This window comes from Spea bombifrons, chromosome 2, assembly GCF_027358695.1.
Source record: "Spea bombifrons isolate aSpeBom1 chromosome 2, aSpeBom1.2.pri, whole genome shotgun sequence".
Taxonomy (NCBI): Eukaryota; Metazoa; Chordata; class Amphibia; order Anura; family Pelobatidae; genus Spea; species Spea bombifrons.
Window position 1 is genome coordinate 125,137,480 of NC_071088.1, and position 21,385 is coordinate 125,158,864.

The window sequence follows — 21,385 nt, forward strand, 5'->3', positions numbered from 1 at the left end:
CAGATTTTTCAACCTGCAGTATTATTTACTAAAACATTGTCACTTTTCTACTTTTTGCAAAAACTCCAACTGGAGAGTACTCAACTGTCCCCTCTGCTCAAATTTGTAATACTTTTCGAAGCATCAAGGACTTAATACCTTAAATATGATAAACAGTAATAATATTATAGCAATTTAATATAGCAATATAATCTGTCATTTTCCAGTTTTTCGGTTCTGTACCCTTGGTTTGGAATGGTCGGGGGCAGCTGGGGATGCTGCCCATGATCAGGCGTAGGGTAGCGACCTCCATGAATAAACCACTGGTTGCACATGAGCATTTTATATCTCAGCAAAGCACACTCAGCAGATTTGGTACAGTTAAGACATTTTTGATGTTTAGCTATGACATCAGCATTTAGTGAATATTGAAAAATTGTCCATAGTGTTTTCTTAGGATAAATCGTCTTATATAAAAAAAAGGTTTTATGGTTTGCTAAAATGATATCATAACTAAAATGATGGCCATTGTTGGTCTACAAAATCACTAAACACACAAAAGAAACACTTACATGTTGCTGTTTTTCATGGAAAATGGAGGTTTCTTTGTAGCCACTGTGTCCCATTTGCCAATCATATAAAAAAGCTCCAGATGGTTTCTCCACCACATAGCACATTGGATCCGCAGCTAAATTATGTAAATATATGCTTACTCTGTAAATTAATGAGGGCCCCTGTTTATTTTACATAAATCTCTAGAATGTTCATTTCTCAGGGATTGCTGCCAGAAACTATCATTTGGGCATTTTCCTTGTAAACTGATGAGGAATGGCACCTCTGTAAAATTGTGTTTTCCTGTCCGTGCAGATAGTTTGAATGGACTTTAGTTTTGTAAAACCAAAATATATGAAAAACATTTTTCAGATGAATGTGTTTTTTTTCATAAGGGCTTGATTTATGTTAAACACCTTTTCTCCATTGGTTGATATTGTGAGAAATATCACATCTAAAATAAAATCATAGCAATATTGGTCACTTGTTACTTTTTTATACTCTGTTACTCACATTTGTATTTTTCCAACTCGTAAATCATATATGCCTCTGCCAAAAGCATGATCAGGACAGTTCATACAAACTGTCCCTTTGTTTCTCATGATTCTTTACTGGGGACTGTATGGTATCCTCAAAGCCTAAGATGGACATTCTTATTCTTTCTATGAGTCTCATCAAAAGTTTAACCTACAATTCAACCAATCACACAAAATATGTGTTTTGATTGTCAGCTTTAAGAGACAATGACTAGTTCAACATTGACTTTGAAGACTGAAGCACATTATGCCTAAAGTCAATGCCTGCATTTGGTGTTCTACGTATTTGCTATGTAAGTACAAGTATTTGTGTATTCTTGATGTTACCTACTTGCCAACATTCTAAAATAGAAAAGTTTGTATAAACATCTTCACGGATATTGGATGCGTGCCCAGTCTACAAGTCATAGATGAAAGATTATTATTGTGGCTGCAAAAGAGACCCTGGCTGCTGTGCTGAATTCCTCGGGTGACAATGTACCTTTATATCTTCCCTCTGTAACACTTCACACTCTGCCCAGAGTCCTTATTGTATACCTTATACATCTTCCAGTGTCTATTTACAGGGGTTGTTTACGCCATACCCAAGTCATCGCCATAACAAACACCAGTGTAGACAGGGCTGGCCCAAGACAAAATGCCACCTGGGGCGAAGTTTAAAATGCCGCCCCCCCCCATTATCTACCCTTCCTCTCCCTCCCTATTATCTACCCTTACTCCCCCCCTCCCCCCTTTGCACTTACCTTTCAGCAGTCCTGCAGCGAGTCTCCCTGCTCGGTTTCGGTGCCAGCTTGTAATGCTGAGCGCCGGAAATGATGTCATCTTCCGGCGCTCAGCACTACAAGCCGGCACCGGACCAAGCTAGAGGGCTCGCAGAGGAGAGAGAGGCTCCGAGCGGATACTGACAACTTGGTAAGCGGAAACCACTCAGCACCCCTCTCTCTCTCTCTCTCCTCCGCTTTTCAAAAGTGCCGCCTGGAGCAGTTACCCCACTCGGCTCCATTGTTGGGCCGGCCCTGAGTGTAGACAAAAATTATTTTGCAATATATTATACAGAATTTTTAGCTTTCCAGTTTGATTTATCCAATCTATCAATCCTTGACCTACTGCAGATCCCAACTGGAAAAACCCAAGTCCACCGTTTTCATATCATTTTCTATTACACCCATCTCTCTTCCTATGGCTTATTCACTAATGCCGGCCAATGTTCATATTCAAGTCTACATGGGAATCCATGTACTAGTTTCTAAATATCCTCCAAGCCACTATTTGCTCATAATATACCCTACTGGACAGGGTGGCTATTTGTTTGCTTGAGAATAATGCCCATCTTTTTGTTTACATGAATGAAAGGAAGCAAGAGGTGGATCAATTGCTATTTACGCTCCTGCCTAGGCAGAATGTTAAGTAATTTCAAATGATTACTAAACAACAACTCCACTGGTTGCTAATTTGTTCTCCTATCTGTAACCTGATTTTAAGATGTAAAACAGTGTAGGGAAGCGAGATTTAAACACATCCATCAGACATGGCACACAAGCTGCTACATACTGCATTATCGAGCTTATAAATACTATTTAAAGCTGCTGTTCTACCTTCTCTGCTGGATTAAACAGTTATATAACTAATTACAGAGATCATTCCTATCGTTGGATGTCCAAAAGTAATTTATTTAATTAAGTGAAATTTAACCATATTCATGCTTTTTGCTGGGATTTCTTAACCAGTATGTTACAAGAGCAGACACGCATAGCCCTTAGAAGCCTCCGAAACTTCTTAAAAGTCTGGAATGATGTTTATATTGATGTTTTCATTTGTGTAACGTACTGGAGACTGCAATACATGTTTTGTCTTTGTGGGACATTTAACCCTTTCAGTCCTGAGAGCCCAGGTTATTTTTGTCATTTTCCAATAGCTCTATTTAGGTGACATCCTTTTTAAGTGCACTATATGGACAAACGTATTGGGACACCTGGCCAATACACCAACAGGGACTTTTATGGCATCCCATTCTAAATACATAGACATTAATATGTAGTTGAACCCCCTCCCTTCTGGGAAGGCTTTCCACAAGATTTTGGAGGTTGTCTGTGGGAATGTTTGCCCATTCATCCAGTAGAGCATTTGTGAGGCTAGTTTAATGGTCAGATGTCCCAATACTTTTGTCCATATAGTGTAGCTTCCACTTTAACTTTGCCTAGTTTAAGGGAAACCATATATCACATCCCATGATATAATGGTACAATGAAAAAATTTTTTTTTATATTTAAGCAATTTTGAAATATACTTGTAAAAGTTATACTTTCCTAATGTTAAGGCGACTTTTGTTCTACTTGTTCTGAAAGTTGTGTCTCTGTATTAAATCCCTTGCTTTATATTGCTTTTGTTTCATGCCTAGTGTCGTGGATTGCACCATGTAGGCTACGGGGTAAAAGTGACTGATCTGTATTAAGTAATTTGTCTTCTTTGAGGTTTTATCATAATACAACATAAGGTAAAATAGTAACAGTTTTGATCACGTGCCTTTTTTTTTGCAATTATTCTACCATCTGTTAAGGAATTCTGAACACAAGCAAGTGAAGAGATGCCTATTGGCACGGCAGGTCCGCTATCAAATCGCTAGTGCTGGCTGGTGTGAGAGTTCCAGGGCGGCATAGGTACATGGGACCTGTTCACACACCCAAGTGCTTGCACTGATTTCGATGAGAGCGATAGTTCAAGCAGCCAATCAGTGGCAAGAATTGTGGACCACGGAGGAGGCGGCCAGCTGCAGCTTCTACTTTAGGTAAGTGCTTTGTATTATTGAAGTATGCATCTGAAAGTACTAAGAGAGTACTTTGCATTCTTATTTAGTAAGGGTGTCGGGGACCATAAAGTGTTTCTTTCAGTAATTTGTGTTAAGTGTACTACACTATGATTTGTCGTTTATAGAATCTTTTCAGAAACCGAAAACCATCCATTGTATCAGCATATGCTAAAATACGGTACACCTTGTGCTTCTAAAACATGCTGCACTAAAGATTCCATGCGCCTTTAGACAATAACAGAGTAATCGGCTACTGCTGGGCATTATGCAATTAAACATATTTATAGTTTCCAGAATAACATACTTAGTATATTACTGTATGATTAAATAGACATGCATGCTGTGCAAAGCCTAGCAAACATAACATTGTACAATATAACACCGAATGTCTCATCCGGGAATTTGTATGCTGCCAGTCAAACTCCATCGCAGAATAAAAGCTAAATAACAAAAAAAAAATGCCCGGCAGGGAAATTTTTCCAATCCAAACTACAGGTGGCATATTATTTCTGCCTGTAAAACAATAAATATACATATGTTCAGAGGATCGAGTATTTTAAAGTACAAATTACAAACTTCAAAAGCATTTGCACTTCTCCTTTGATGATCTGCAAGGTTGAGGATACAGGCCTGTTCTTTAATTAAATGGAAATCTCGGAAACATCTTTCCCACATATAATGTTTGATGTGATGTAAAATATGTCCGAAGGGTTGATTTGGAACTGTTCACGGCTGCATGGGTATGATAATTTTGATCAGACGAAATATGGGAGAGCGGGAAGGAAAAGAGAAGGAAGCGCTGCTCCTAAATCCTGTGGAGCCCTGCAGCCATCTGAATGCCAGCTCGTACATACCCAGATATCTAATAACCAGAAGGGGACACTCCTGTTTTGGAGATGCATGGCTAGGAGGCAGGTCTTTACGAAGACCGTAAGGTGACTTTGGCGTATTGGTAGAAATTTATGTAACTGAATAAATATCATCCGGAGCAAAGTATTTTCCATAAACAAACTCATTTAAAACATGCTTAGCGTATTATATAAACCCAGTGCTGTGGATGTTCTTGTGTAGAACATCAGGATATACTTATAGACACTATAATGTCCGCTTCTTTGAAAGTAGGAGAGGTGTGACAAGTAGTCAGAGTGGTCCAGATCCTAAAGAAGGCGTGTTCCTCTGAACTAGGGACATTTCGGAAGTATCATCCGATTTAGAAAAAGGCAGAGGACAGTTTTTAAGGAGATCATGAAAGGCAAGTTAAGTCCACTCATTACTGCTCTTGATGCTACCTTTTATCCATACGCAATTATTCTCTAACTTCAAGCAAATGCTCCACCTACAAAGCATTTTATCATACTTTTGGCAGAGAGCAGCCGGGTACCTGACATTTGTGTGTCTCGGGGCTTCTGGAGTATTGAATTACTAAAATGCCCTAACTAGCTTCCCAAGGTAGGCCACCCAGAGCTCACCCTCTTCTGGGGAAGTGGCTTCATGTTGGGACAGGGCTATCAACACATGGAGGTGGAGCTAGCAGCATGAGGGGGTGGGGCTAACCACAGATTGCTTTAAATGTCCCTGCCTGGAGAAAGAAAAAGGGAATCCAAAGACCCGGGAGAAAGCAGTGCTTCAGCTGGAGACTCCAGAGAGCTCCAAGGCATGCTGGTACCTGTAGTCAGGTCATGAAGCCAGGAATGAGAACTTATTTCTGGTTATATGCAAGAAAGAACACAAAGCTCAGATATTAGACATAGCTCGGAAACATCACAGCCTAGTCAAAGAAACATGATTAGAATTCTCGGATATCTGCAAGATTAAAATAAATAGAATGTTCCTTGATTTTTTTCATTTATATGTAGTTATCCCAGTAAGATTATTACCTATTCCCTTCAAGCAACACGAGTTAACAGAGTTCTAAAGAGTCAAAGCAACACAATATCTTAAGTGCTTTATGATCACGGTGTGGAATTTTACAATGTTCTGTGAGCTTCTTTCTGTTAGGGTTGTATTGCACCATTCTGCAATCTATTATAAATGATGACCTCTAAAACATAACTTTTAATTGAAATGAATAATTACAAACTTTAACACCCCCTTCAGCGATAGATTTTAGAACACAAATTCTATCAGATATCCCTTTAAAACCAGTGTATACAGTCACGTTAAAATTTATCACAGTAAATTGTCAATGTCTCTGGTTTTTGGTTATTGAAAATGTCTGTCTAAATCAAAAGAAATGCATTTTGGTTTATAAAGCTTACACTCTGCTGCTGGGGTTAATGAGGAATTCAACTCTACACCTTTCCTTAAAGTATAATATAAATAAGTACATCATGTTGATTCAATATAATGTTAATATATAACAACAACTAACTATTATTTAATATATATATATATATATATATATATATATACATATTATTTTTATATATATTATTTTCATTTTTTTTTCAATTTCATTAGTTATATTAAATAATAATTTATAATTTTGGGCTACATAATATATTATATATATTTTATTAAGGTTGAGTTTGTCTGTGTATCTAACATGTACATCTATTCTTTTATTCTCTAGGATATAACATTTGCTTGTAGAGATTTATGCTTTCTAACAGTATTGTGTATTCTATACAGTACTATGTATGCTATATGGATATGATTTCAGATCTTTCCATGTTGTTACTTGTTAAGTAACAAGTTAAATAATTACAATGTTATACAACAGTGAGTGAATGAATAGAGCCTATTCATTCACTCACTGTTGTATAACATTGTAATTACTTAACTTGTTACTTAACAAGTAACAACATGGAAAGATCTGCATAGATTCCACTGATCACCAATCTATGCCTGACATATAATGAAGCATTATTTCCCTTGACATTCATTCGCTTTGGTGGTTAGGTACACTTATTTAGGGTTGGGTATTTATATTTTATCTTCATTTTTCTAGGGCCATTTTAACGATTAATTTTGATTAAATGTTATTTTTTAGATGTCATTTTGGCTTATTGCTAACCCCCTGTGCATCTCTTGGGATAAATTGTTGGTATTATTTGCAATCTATTATTGTTTGATTGTTGTTTGAGGGGTTTGTGTTTGACGTGTAACACAAGTCACTTCTGTAATGCAGAATTTTGTAAGTGTGTCAATTCAACGGAGGACAGCTTTTGCAAAGCAATATAAACAAGAAGTCATCCCACTTACTACAATGGAAGGCAATGATCAGAATTTAAAAGCTTGAAAAAATAATGGATTTCACCTTTACATTCCCATTCTGAGCTTGCGTTTCTCGGTCAGCTGTTCCATTTGCACTACATATTCAGCTGACAGGGTTGAGTTTTGTCGATTCCAGAGAGACCGATGTGTGACTTTTAACAGCTCTTATATTCAGGCAGCTCAGGTCACAACATGAAATGTCAACAGAGATACATACATATGGGGGATTAAATATTACTAGTGTGAACAATGTGCGAAATTACCAGATATAACTAAATATAAGGCCAACCTCTGTTAAAACATGTTCCAAATCTCTTCTGAATAATATTTGAAGTCATATTTGTAATTTCCCTCCCCCTCTCACACACCCATACGCATATAAGTATAATATAATATACAGAACATTTGTCAGTTAGGTAGACAAATGGTGTACACAACCAATAGTATAGTTAAGTAGCATGAATGCAGAGAAACAATCAGCACAATATAAAGAATGACAGTACCCATGAGATGTTAACCCAATGAACCCCTTTATCAAGGGCAAAGATCCTTTTTTTAAGCTAAGAAGAGCGGGATGTAACACTGTCTATTCTTCGCTTTGACACAAAGTGAGCAGAATGTTGGCAGAAATAGGCCAGATGTGCCTATGGGGCAGAAAGTATTTAGGAATACAATCCGTTCCATGTCTCAATATCCAACAGCTCCCAGATTATGTCCATGGTTATTTCTGTTCACCCAAAGCTCATATGGGAAAACACTCCTTTATCTCTTTTCATATAGCTTTTCTAAAGTGTCGTAGGGTAAACCGTGTTCTTCAGAGAACGTCACTGCTACAGCAGAGAAGGGAATATAGAAAACCCCCAAAGAGTATAGAGTACTAGAGTATATCCGTATGGAAGATTCCGGAGGATTGGGGTAGGAGATCCCTGTGCTTTGGTATTGCTGTTATTCATTAGTATGATCTAGGCTTTCACAATAAGAACAGTAATAATAGGGCAGTATCCGCCTGTACACTCTCTATAAAATTGTTTAATTACAACATTGAGGAAATCCTAATTCTTTTTCATCCTGCAACAAACGTCACACTGGGGAATTATCTTAGCAGCATCAACCACTCCTGTTCTTCATTTCTTGCACCTAATTATACAGCTTTTGTAAAGTTATTCAAGCTATGCAGTTACATTAGAATGGTTGATCTATGAGTTTAATTAACAGGTCTCACAACCTAAATCGCATTCATGGGGCAAATGCGTTAATGAATGTTTCCACTGTAATGTCCGCTTATTTTATCTGTTAATGTATATGTAATAATGTGAACATGACATAAATGCTTTCGCTTGAATGACAGAAATTATATTTATTGTGATTATTAATCAATGAAAATAAAAAGTGGGAATGGGAAATCCTTTGTGATTGTGTCGTTTCCAGATGCATATCGATTTATCTAACTTCAGGGCTTCAAATTAATTAAGTCACCATTATTAACACCAGCGTGGAAGCTCCACAACGTTAGCATATCACACCATTTCTCAAACATGACAAGTCCCCCCCCCCCACAATATGAACAGTTATATTGAATCAAGATTAAAAGCAATCTCCGATGGCAGAGAACAGGCTCCTTCTTGAGCTGCTGTATCAGCAAATTACATTCACATGGAATAGCAGTCTTTAAATCTTTAAAAGTGCCAGAGGGGGTAAGCTGCAAAATGAGCTCATCCCTCTGGTACTCAAACAGTTAACAGATTAAGATTTATGGTATATCAATCAGTGTCCGCAAGAAGGCAGGACAGGACCCAAAGAAAGCCATTTGGCTTTATCACGTGACTGACAAACTTCATCGCTCTTTATTATTGGTTTCTTACTTGGAATGACAAAATGGAACCCAATTGTACTTGGAAATGTACATATTTTATGTACTTAGACATACTGATTTAATGTTGCTGAGTATAACGCACAACTCCTTTTAAATGTAGAGTAATATCTTAACTATACTTATTGTCTGTTCCAAATTGGAGAAGCAGGCTGTTGAACGTCCCATGTTTTGGCTGTATATTTTGAAGAGCCTACCACCAATCCTTGGTTTTCTTTTTCCAGTTCCTTTCACTACCTAGAGGGCACACAGTATAAAGGGGTCTTCTATACCTTACAATCCACATGTTGTAGGCAATGATTAAGTTTGACTCACGCCCCTTTGTACTTCACCTTTACAGGCTTTGTGTCTTGTTGGGCTATTTTACAATAAATGAAACTCTAAAATACTTAAAGTTTATTTGCCACTTGGGGGGGGGCTCTTAAACTGTCAGATAAGTCCCGCATCATGTAGAGATACGTTAAAGAAGCCTGCCTGCCTTTTTATTTTTCTCCTTAGTGCTCCCTGACACTTACAAATGGGCAAGAATACCCCCCCCCCCTTTTTTCATTCCACAAAACTGGATCAAGCAGTAAAGAAGCCGTAGAGTAGGGTGCGGTGAAGGTACCAGAACTCCCATCTGTGATTTATTTGACTAAGATTTACAAACAGCTATTGGGTTTGATTCTCCATCTAACGTTATCTATAAAGTGATGCAGAAACAGCAAGGTTATTGACTCCTACTTATTAACCATTCTTAAAAGCTAACCTGGCCATCATCCAAGGTTAGGAGGTCCCTCTCCCACTCTGTTCCTCCACTAGCTCTCCTACATTGTGCATGCACATTGTAATTATCTACACAAAATAAATCCAAGCAGCAAAATGGAAAAGCCACCAAGGGACATTTTGCAACTTAAAGGGTCTATTTTATATACTGTACTTGCTTTTTACAACAAAACATTGTTTTTACTGCATGTGATACCAATCCAGCTATTCCCTATTGTAACAGGACATATTTAATAGACTGGGCTAAGGAGACATTACTCATACTGTAAGAATGTATATTCTTTGGACTGAATTCTAAGGATAACATTATCTGTCACATAACTATTCTATTATCCTAGGATAGAAAATGGATTCATCATTTATTTCTCTCTCCTGAAGATGAATCACTCTATTAAAATACTAATGGGACTTGGGATTTTGACCAATTATGTTGTGCAGAGAACCTGTTTTATATATATATATAGGCTGTATAGGATGTATAGGCTGGCCACAAGATGTTATATCAGGGCAGACCAGAGTTACACCTAGCTGGCAGCCTGTGGAAATCTTGCCTGACATGCCTGATTTGCAAATCCTCAAGTATAACAATCATAGCAATATAATTACTATATCCCTGTGTGTTATACTACTGTTAATACACTAAGGAAATATCTCATTATGGATGCATTATACCACCTACTGTGTTCATTATCAGTACATATATTACCAGTGCCTAATATGTGTTACATCACCATTTATTGTGTGGTGGGGGCAGGTTAGTGCCCTTTAGTATAATGAGAATCCTCTATGCATATATATATATATATATATATATATATATATATATATATATATATATATATATATATATATATATATATATATATATACAGTATATATATATATATATATATATATATTCATTCACAAGTTTGGGGTCACTTAGCTGTTTTCATGGAAAACAAGGACATTTTCAGCTGTCACATAATTGAAAAGTTCTTTTTAGTGATCAATTAGCCCTTTTAACTTACACTTGGACTGGCCAATACAACGTGCCATTCGAACACAGGAGGGATGGTTGCTGATAAAAGGCCGCTGTGCGCCTATGAAGATATTGCATTAAAAATCAGATGTTTCTTCTTTATGACGGTACGCCATAATACAGCATAACCACACCTTGACGATTCCCTCCAGAGTGGGACTGCCCCCGCAGACCCCAAATTTCCACCCCTCCCTAGTCCCTTATTCCTACCAACCTAAAATGAAGAGAGCTTGAGGCCTGTTCCTACAGACTCCATCGCACAGTGTGCCGACTATTGATGATGAACTTCCAGGATATGATGTCACGATGGGCAGGGTACAAAGAGATGTGATTTTCACTTTTTTTTAATGAAACATGAGTACCGGCACCTCATTTTATTTTTTTCATATATATACATTGTAACAATATGGTGGACAGCAAGCCTTGCCAAGAAATGTTGTAATAACTTTGCAATAATAACAATTCCATTTATAAAGAATCCTGCCTCTATAGGCTTATACACTTTAGGCTGAATATACTGTGTCCCTTCACCCAGGATCCATCACATGAATCCTTCTTCACACCAGCCGAATGTAGAATACAAATGAGCTCTTAATTTTACCTCCCTATGAAGCATAGGCTTTATGCAATGTTCTACTCCATAACTCTTCATTGGATTTAGTTTGTAACCAATTATCGATTGTTTTTATTCCCCAGATGAAGTAAGACACGCCAGACCTTCAGCGTATCCTCCGCTCTGCACTCCGTTTCAAATCCAGGCTTAAAATACTGCAGCAGTATGGACACAGCATATAAATATATTCTGGGCACTCTAACCTTCAGGTTGGAAATTTGGAAAGTTGAAGGCAGATGTTTGCAGCAGTTGTAAAAGATCCTGATATGAGAATCGTATAACTGAAAAGGACAATGAAGATCCAGATGGTCACAATCACCACGTAAAAGGTTTTTAATTTAAAAATAATTTTGGGTTGTTTTACGAACATTGAACCAAACTACGAAGTCCTCAAGGGCTTTCTCATGGAGAAAGGTCATCCAAGTGTTACCCAGAATAGGCCATTATTTTCTTACCTATTTATTACCTGTCGTTGAGTAACATTAACCAAGGAGCTACAAATTAAAGAAGAAGATAAATCTCATGGTCTCATACCTGATATACTGTAACCTTTCACATACTTTTCACTACAGAAATGTTAAATACAAGTGAAAAAACAAAAACGTATTTGTTTAGTGAAGTTTTTTTAGCACATTTTTCTATGATTTGACTTTGAGATGCACCATCGTTTTAAAACTATGTGGTCACTTAGAACCAATTGTTTTTGTCCATTAAAATGACATGAAAGGTATCAGAAATACAGCGCAGACATTGTTAATGTTGTAAATGACTATTGTAGCTGGAAACGGCAGATTTTTAATGGAATATCTTTGTCGGCGTACATAGGTCCTTTATCACTCCCATCACTCCTGTGTTCCAGTGGCACATTGTGTTCACTAATCCATGTGTAAAAGGCTAATTGATCGTTAGAAAACCCTTTTGCAATTCATTTACCCCAAACTTTTGAATGATAGGGTATGTTAAATGCACTCGTTCAAGAACAGAATATGGCATGGATTCCATGCTAAATCGATGTCCATGCATCCATGAAAGGATATAGCCCCTAAAATACCATAGAGGCGGGATTTATAAGAAAACGTACATACACATAGAATATTGTGGCCCTTGCTTATTAGGCATGGTCTTTAATGAAAAAGTATTGAATTAACTTTTGCCGTAATTAACTTAATTTAAGAAATTGATTGTGGGGTGGAATAATCTGTGAACTACTAATCTGTTCAATTTGACACCATTCCCCTTAAAGGGCTTTAAGCAATATAACTAGGAGTAGTAAGGAAGCTTCGGTGGGAGGAAATATTTTACCTCACCAACTAAGAGGAACAAAAAAGAGCAAACTTGAAAATGGAAATGGATACACCTCATCATTTGGCAATGTTTTGCCTTACCACAGTTTTTCTTCTGTTTCAATATACTTGAGTATTGATTGTTGCCAATTTCAGTTTGCCTCTTTTATCATTTTACTTTATCAATATGAGTTTCTAATGTAAAAAAAAATATATTGATAAATAGGTAAAAAAAAGACCAAAATAGCTTGAGTATACAAGGGTCATGTGAAAAAAAAGTACACCATCTTTGAAAACATATTACACCGTGTCATGATTTATTCAACAAAAATAAAGCCAAAATGGAGAATTGTTTATATATTCACATTCCACATAAATAAAATTGTAAACTGTTTAATTGTAATCCTCGGTTTGACATTTTTCACACATAAATTCCTAAATTACCTTATTCTGGCCTTGGTTTGTCTCTTTTCTAGCAGCATTTCATAATCGTAATATGGGCCTACATCAAAATTCTCCTGAGCTGCAAAGCTCCTTCAGTCAAATGACTTTCATAAATTGTTATATGTACATAAAATAAGCTAATTAAGCAAATTTAAATGGCTCTGTTGGAAAAGGTAAGAATTTAAATGCAAATAATAAAAATGTTGTGTACTATTCCGCTTGCTGATACAATTATTTCTTTACCCCTGAGCCTGGTGGCCTTTCTGGAGGTTTGCAAAGCAATTTGAAGTTTTTCTGGCACTCTAATAAAATGTAAGTGCGTTAAATATTAAATTCAAAGGGCCAACATTTATAAAGATAAAGATAATATTTTGTTTTTCCTTTTGTTTGTCTTTTTGGGTTATATTAAATATTTGGAATATCTGGAAAAAATAATTATTAGGTATAAGGTTGTATAAGTATTGTTTATCAGAGGTGTCGCTGAAGCGCACAATATGACTTTTTAACTTTCTTTTTATTGCAATATTTTTTATATTTACAGACATTAATATCGCTCACTCATAGGGACACTGATAGTCACTCACAAAGAAAATACTATATATATGTACCCAGTCAAAAAAGAGCAAATTGGTCAGCACCAAGGACAGCGGCACTGTTCCTGAAAGCATCTGTTGCTCTTTACCGTACACATGCGTGTCACATGCTCTATGATCACGCATGACTATAAACCAGGGCTCGACAAATCCCAGGCGCCAGGTCGCCATGGCGACTGATAATTTTGTCCTGGCGCCTAGGTGTTTGTGAGCCAAACCTATAATTGGGTTTAGGATCCAGATCCCCCGCGGTGTTGCAGGGGACTTGGATCCCCCTTTCCAGCAGCAGCGGGCGTCTGTGCAATGCAGACAACCCTGCTGCCGGCGGCTCCGCCCACCCTCCTCACTGAACGGGGCTGGCACTTCCCACGAAGGTCACTGAGTCGCGCTGGCCAGCTGACTCAATTCTATTTCGGATCAACGGGGACAGCTTATTAAATGTCTCACTTCGATTCGAAATAGAAGTGAGACAGCCGGTGCCGCTCAATAACTTTCGCGGGCGGCACCAGCACTGCTCAGTGACCTTTGTGGGCGGTGCCAGCCCCGTTCAGTGAGGAGGGTGGAGCCGCCGGCAGCAGCAGCAGCGGGAATCCAACAGAGTGCACATCGGGGTCAGGTAAGTGGAAGTAACTGGGGGCATGCTTGGCAGTGGGAGGCTGGGACAAAGATGGCTATGGGAGACTGGGGGCAAAGGCAAACTGTCCCCAGTTTCCTATAGACAGCTTTGTTACTAAATAGCTTCCCATAATCTCATGTTTAGTGACAGATGCCTATGGGAGACTGGGGGCAAAGGCAAACTCTGTCCCCAATTTCCTATAGGCATCTTTGTCACTAAACATGGGACTATGGGAAGCTATTTAGTTACAAAGATGCCTATGGGAAACTGGGGACATAGTTAATTAATGGGATTAATTAATAGTAATTAAAAGTATGCACTGGTGCTTTTTAGTGTGGGCAAAGTGCTGGGGCAAAGTGTGAGTGCTGGGGTAAAGTGAGGGCTAGGGTAAAGTGTGAGACTGTGAGTGCTGGGCAAAGTGTGGGTGCAGGGCAAAGTGCTGGGGCAAAGTGTGAGTGTAGGGCAAAAGAAAGTCCTGGCTCCTAACTTTTTTAGCTGGCTCCTAGATTTAAAAAAATTTGTCAAGCCCTGCTATAAACACTGATATGCCTTTGCTGCCCACACCTAACACAGGGACATGAGAAGAGAAGACAAACGGTAGTTCCCCAGATACTAAACTGCTTTTCCCATTTCAGACATCCCAACCTGAAACGATTCATTTCAGGGAGGTGGCTTCACTGACTTTAAAGACCGCCTCCCGAAAACACTGGTAGGCTAGCTAGCACAAAGAGAGACCAATCAGGATGCACCATGAAGCACAGGCACACCTGAGCACAGATTTTTTTTTGAGTGCAAGAGAGAATTCAACGGTCATAATGAACTCTCTTGCGCGCTCACTCTTTTCCCGGGATGTCTGTTGCAGTTTTTGGGGGCGTCAGGAAGCCGCTATTAAAAAGACGGAGACTCCTGGATGTCTGCATTTTCCTTGTCTGGCCTTTCCATAGGTGGGTTGTCTCTGAGAACCATGGCAGTGCTACAAAACCCTAAATAGCAATTTTGGCTACCGCTGCTATACCACATTTTAACATATATCCCACTTTTTCTTACAGCGGTATCTTGGCTGTGAATCTAAACTCCTCTTTTTATGTTTAAGCAGTAGAGAAGACCTTACCAGGCTATTATAATGTACAGTAGAGCCCTGCACGGGACTGCTTTTTTAAGCCCGCTCCCGCCCGCTCCCGCTGTTTTTAATCCCGCTCCCGCCCGCTCCCGCAATGTGGGTGTTCCGCTCCCGCCCGCTCCCGCCACATTTGTGGCCAATCCCTCCCGCTCCCGCCACATTTGTGGCCAATCACGCCACCTGATTTCCTGCGCAGTCCCGCAAGTTGTTCCCTCACAGCGTCTCTTCTCTTGCTCCGCCCAGGAACAAGGCGGAGTCACAGGAAGTGGCATCACATCACCTGACTCCTCCTTGTTCCTGGGCGGAGCAAGATAGGAGACACTGTTATGGAGCAGCGAGAAAACAGCCTTGCGGGACTGCGCGGGATTACTGGGACCCACAGGTACAGTGCCTGACTGCCCGCTCCCGCCCGCAGCCCCAGCAAGACCGCCCGCAGGACCCGCCTCCCAATGCAGTCCTCTAATGTACAGCATGGTCTCTGTCTTCAAAGACTCGTAAGGTGCATAATGGGGCCATGAAAAAAAAACTATTTAGTTAATCCTATATGAGTAATACATTTGTATGTATACTTTTCTGTAAAGCATAACATGTCAGACCGTTCTTAGATGTATAAAATAGATCTGCCATCTATTAAAAATGAATTTTTATTTCAGATGCCTGGGTTCAAGTTGGGGAAAAAGCCCACAAAGTGTGGCCCATGGCCCTGATATAGCAGGTGAAAATACACGAATGTGGTAGATAAATGGAACAAATAATAGAAAGGGAATATTCCAAGCGCTTAACCCTGCACCACCTACAAGCGAATCAGTGTTACTCCCCTATCACACAATCTAGAAGCAATTAACAAAAATAAAAAGTGATACATGCGCTTAGTGTGACCTTTAAATAAAGAAATATAATAACCTGAAAAAAAGATCAAATGAAAGAAGTTTTACCTGGAAATCCACATTTGATCTTTCTTTCAGGTTATTATATTCCTTTATTTGAGGGTCACACTAAGCGCATGAATCCCTTTTCTTTTTTGTTAATAGATTCTAGTTTGTGTAACAGGGAAGTTAAACGGATTCACTTGAGGCTGGCGCAGGGTTAAGGGCTTGGTATGTTCCCTTTCTACTATTCCATTTATCTACCATATTCTTGGGGAAGTAGATAAATAAATGGAACAGCCTGCCGTCAGAAGGGGTAGAGGCTAATAAAGTAAGATAATTTAAATATGCATGGAATAGGCATGATGCTATCCTGAATATAAGGCAAGGCCAAGGACTGATTAGGGTCTGAGTCTCTACATAAAAAAAAAAATGGCAAACTGTATCAAACACTTTATACCCTGGTTACAAATGTAATACGTATAATAGGAAATAGTTTTGTAACACCAGACCAAGATCAGTGGTTTAACATCTAGGTAACAGAAAATATTTATTCATCCGTAAACATTTTCTCCGAACGCTTTCCTGTCATATGAGCAGAGGTATGAAAAGACGACGTCAGATTTTTCCACCAGGGCTCATCCCGAGAGATCAGTTTAAGTCAGCAGTTGCATGTTCAGAAGAGGGTCAATGGTCCCTTGCCATTCCTGGATACAGTGCTATAAAGTGTATAATATTTAATTTTGTCTTTAAAAAAAAAAAGCCTGCTAGATTTATTATTTTGAAAGATTTACAAGAAAAAAAAATCAAACTGACCTTTTACTACGATTAAAAGAATTTATTTCTGGAATGATTTGCTGAAATATTTCTAATTTTCAGGTATGATCTCGAATAGAATGATTGTTTCAAATCTTAAATGCTCTTTACACAATAACTGTAGAAATAACTCTGCGAGCGAAACATATCACCCGGGTCCAGCACTGGGAGCCTGCAGAAATCTCTACAGCAATAAATGATGAGACGTTATGGAGAAATATTATACACAAGTAACTGCTTCCATCTCCAGTGGATACTTTCCTTATTTTATCACCCGGATGATAGAATAGTTAGGCATTGCGCCTTGTCTATGGAAACGCTGTCATAGGAAACATCTGCTACTAATGAAATTTGAATTAGCTCAAAATACTTCTTTTGTCATGAGACATGCTCAGCTCAATGCAAGTGATGTCATCCTCATCATGTGGCTAATGGGTGGCACAAACAATGTAGCAATGACTTGTTTGCTTGCCTCTGTAATCATGTCAGGAAGGTTTTGCAGTGGCTTGGATATTTGACTCCTACAGTACAAGGATATATAGATAAACGAGGTGTGCGTAGATGAGTAGGGCTAATCATTGGAAACCGTTGGCATTTCACCTGGCTTGGAGAACAGCTTCTTGCATCCTCAGCCAACAATTGGTCAAATTAGACCTATACACTCATTTAGACAGAACAGAGTTAGGGTGCGAAGCTTGTGGTACTGTAGTAAGTAGAAGTACTCAAGTGAAAATATTGACACCCCAGATGATACAGACTACAAATCCACGATTTATAGGAGTTGTAGCAGGTGGGTAGGAGAAATTCCAAATACCCTGTCTGTTATTACACCGCATTTCCATTCGTACTATGCCAGACTCTGGTACGGAAGGAATATGGAAGTTGTGATCCAATGAAAGAAAACACCAGAAGGGCAATAAATACTGGGATATACTGGGAACTAACAGACTTCTGATACCAACCAGAAACTTTGCCAGTTCCCCAGAGAATAACACAGAGATTTATCTGTCCATAGTAAAGTTCTTCGCTATGAAGATAACAACAGATACCAAATAACTTCTGCAGTCAGAGAAATAGTGCTAATAGAAGCCATTTATAGAAAGCACAACAGTCTCAATTACCAGGCAAGTTAAGAGACAGCAGTATGGTATAATGCTAATCACAGCCATTACATCCGCTTGCCATTATTGCTCACCAAGAAACAGCTGGCGCAATATTCCAGCAAATACACAATGACACTTAATGCTAAAGAGAGACCGGGCCATATGTTCATATTCAGGGCTCCTGAACTAGCAAATATAAGTTATAGCGTATATATTTTGGTCTGCATACAGGAATACACATAGGATACAAATTATCAGGTGAACAGGATGTTGTCTCGTCTTCACCTGATAATTTCTATTTTATTTTACTTTTTGAACAACACAACATGGAAATTTCCCACATTTGCTGTTTTGCCTCTTAATGATAATACCCATTTTATTAAGAGCCCCTTTGCATTGAAACCACTCGTATACACTGCATCTACTGCTTAATTTTCACCATCAATTATCTTGTCAAGCCCTTTTGCATTTAAATGGTTAACAAATACCTTAACAGGAGCTCATATAGGGATAACCAATTCCCATTCTCCCCATGCAAGATATAGGGGTCCCAACATATTTTTATGGCACAAATAAATGAATGTATATATTGATGTGAAGCTGCATACTAAAGGCCAATATCAGTATAAAATGTAAAATGCATATTAACCATAATAAACAAGGGCCGATAACTATAGTCTGGCATAGTCACTGGGGCTCTTTAGACTAAGAATGATCTTAGTATATGTTACATTTTCCTGCTTGATTCAGTCTCTAAAATACAGAGAACATGTACCCTGGAGCAGGGGCAGGTAAAGCGTGACAAGGCTTCTGGAAGTCATTATTACTTACGGGACATTTAGCCAACTTTTCTTCACAAACAATTTTGCTGCCTACTCCTTCCCTGGGGTATAAAAATAACTTAATATCACCCAAATATTCACATTGTCAATTATAAGGATCCCAAGGCATTTGCAGCTTGTATACCATGTGCCCAGCTGGCATAAAACACACCGAGGCATTCTCCATTCACCTGCCCATCCATTCTATGCTGACACGTATATACCATACATGTACCTGCCACAAGGTATCCTATCGGATTCAGCTTCAGGGTTTTTACATAATAATGAAACATTTGAGCATATTTTATTTGTACAGCTTTAGAATGTTTGTTTCCATTGGAATGAAACTAAATCATATTTTACTTTAAGTACTGGAATTTTTTTGTAAAAGTGGCAAGATACCATAATGTGTTTAAATACTTATATATAAATATATATATATATATATATATATATATATATATATATATATATATAAGTGCCATTTAAATTAGAATCACATTGGATTTGATTCCAAAAATCATTGTCATTCAATAGTTTCATCTTCCCTGACTCAATACAAGAATATTGTCTTCATCTTTAAATTACTGTAATGTTGTTTTTAATGTGTTGGAAAAACTTTTATATATTTTGGTAAAGTTTATGGTTTTAACCATTCTTATTACACACACAGACAAGCAAACCATAAATATCAATACAAGCAATGAAGGTTTGTGATTCGCCTACTGCAGAAACAAAGTATACCACGTAAAAATCTAGAATACAAATCCCAATATATTTTTGTCTACGTGTTTATTAAAAAATATGACATCATCTCTATTAATAAGAGCTGAAGGGCTATGATCTTCAATATAGGATGGACGTTCGGGGGAAAACTTCCCAACTTTGCTTAGAGAGATTCATATATATGTATGTGTGTGTATATATACTAATACATTTATATAATATATTATATATTTATATATCCTGGATGAAATCATAATACAGAATACAGTGTAGCAATCCCCCCACCCCCGCACCCTGCGATCACGAACTCACCTAATGAGCAGGTGCACCCACGCACCGTGCCAAGCACCCACGCAACGCCTGCCCTGTGGCTGATGGCACCAGCGATGGAATCTGTCTTTCCTGGAGGCGTCACCTTCCATCCACAGACAAAGAGCCAGAGACGGGGACCTGCAGGCTGAGGATCTTAGGAGATGCTCGAGAAGTGCGCAGTTCCTCCTGAAATTCTAGAGCGTCCGGAGTGCCAGAGCAGAGAAGCTCCCGCACATAACGAGCGATCCGCCGGTTCCTTCGCCCAGCAGTCCAGAGGGTGGAAGGAGAAGCAGCTGCAACGTACTACATAAAGCTGCTTTCATCCTACCAGCCAGCAACTTCCAGGGGCTGCATCAGCACTGCACGCACGAGTTATCGCAACCTACATTGCCCTCTACTGGCCATACTAGGTACTACCTCAGAGTGAAAGCTCTGGAAAGGAATGGAGTCTTCAGCATTTGCACCTCTCAAGTTCACCTGTATGAAAAAATTCCAGTGCCACAGCAAGGGAAAAAAAAGCACCAAAGTTTAATAAGAAGGGGTTAACAGGTGGCGTAATAACTTGGAACTCATTGTAGAAGCCTGAGAGTTCCTGGTGTACTGGGGCTCCCCCACAAGCAATATATATATATATATATATATATATATATATTTGTATTGTATATAGCCTGAAATATTTTATGGAATGTGTGAAATTAGTGCTTAGTTGTGCCCACTTATATTATTGAGCAAATGCAAGCAATTTTGCATCAAACTATAAGGCATTAGTAGGTTACCAAATCATTAAAACGTCATCCAAACCATAATACAATGGCGTTCGTTCACTAAAGGCAGAGTTAGCAGCTCCTTGACTTCACTTTACATTATAAGTATCTAACCCAAGTGAGCGTCTGCTGCCGGGAAACCTTGACTGGCCCTTTGAAATGTATAGTTAATAGTTAAATCAGTGAAATCTCCTCGCCCATTGCAGGAGAAACTTGCCAGTGTTGGCCTTCATTATGAATAGTGAATTAGGGAGTTGAATCCGCACCATGCAAGCTACCGCACTGCTATTGCTACTAGCCTAGATGGCTACCACTCAAATGCTGTATTATCTATTAAAGCACCAGCCCAGTGTGTCTAATCGATTGGGACAGTTCTTATACAATTATTCTCACAGTTATAAAGGTTTTCCTAGATAAAAGGTCGTGGGCTGAGACACCACAGCCGTTTCAGTCCATAATTTTGAGTTTTACTGCGTAATATGGTATAACGACATTCTCTAATAAATAACTAGTCTCCTACCGGCATCAGAAAGTGAAGCTGGACTGCATGGCAAAACATGAGT

General features: G+C 38.6%; 1 protein-coding gene across 1 annotated transcript in view; it reads right to left on the reverse strand.

Moving 5' to 3' along the window:
• Positions 1 to 20,331, reverse strand: part of LOC128474120 (microtubule-associated tumor suppressor candidate 2-like) — a 144,202-nt gene extending 123,871 nt beyond the window's left edge. The window contains exon 1 of the mRNA XM_053456389.1: positions 20,059 to 20,331. The gene's annotated coding sequence lies outside the window, so the exon portion shown is untranslated. The remainder of the gene's footprint in view (positions 1 to 20,058) is intronic.
• Between the last annotated feature and the right edge of the window lie 1,054 nt (positions 20,332 to 21,385).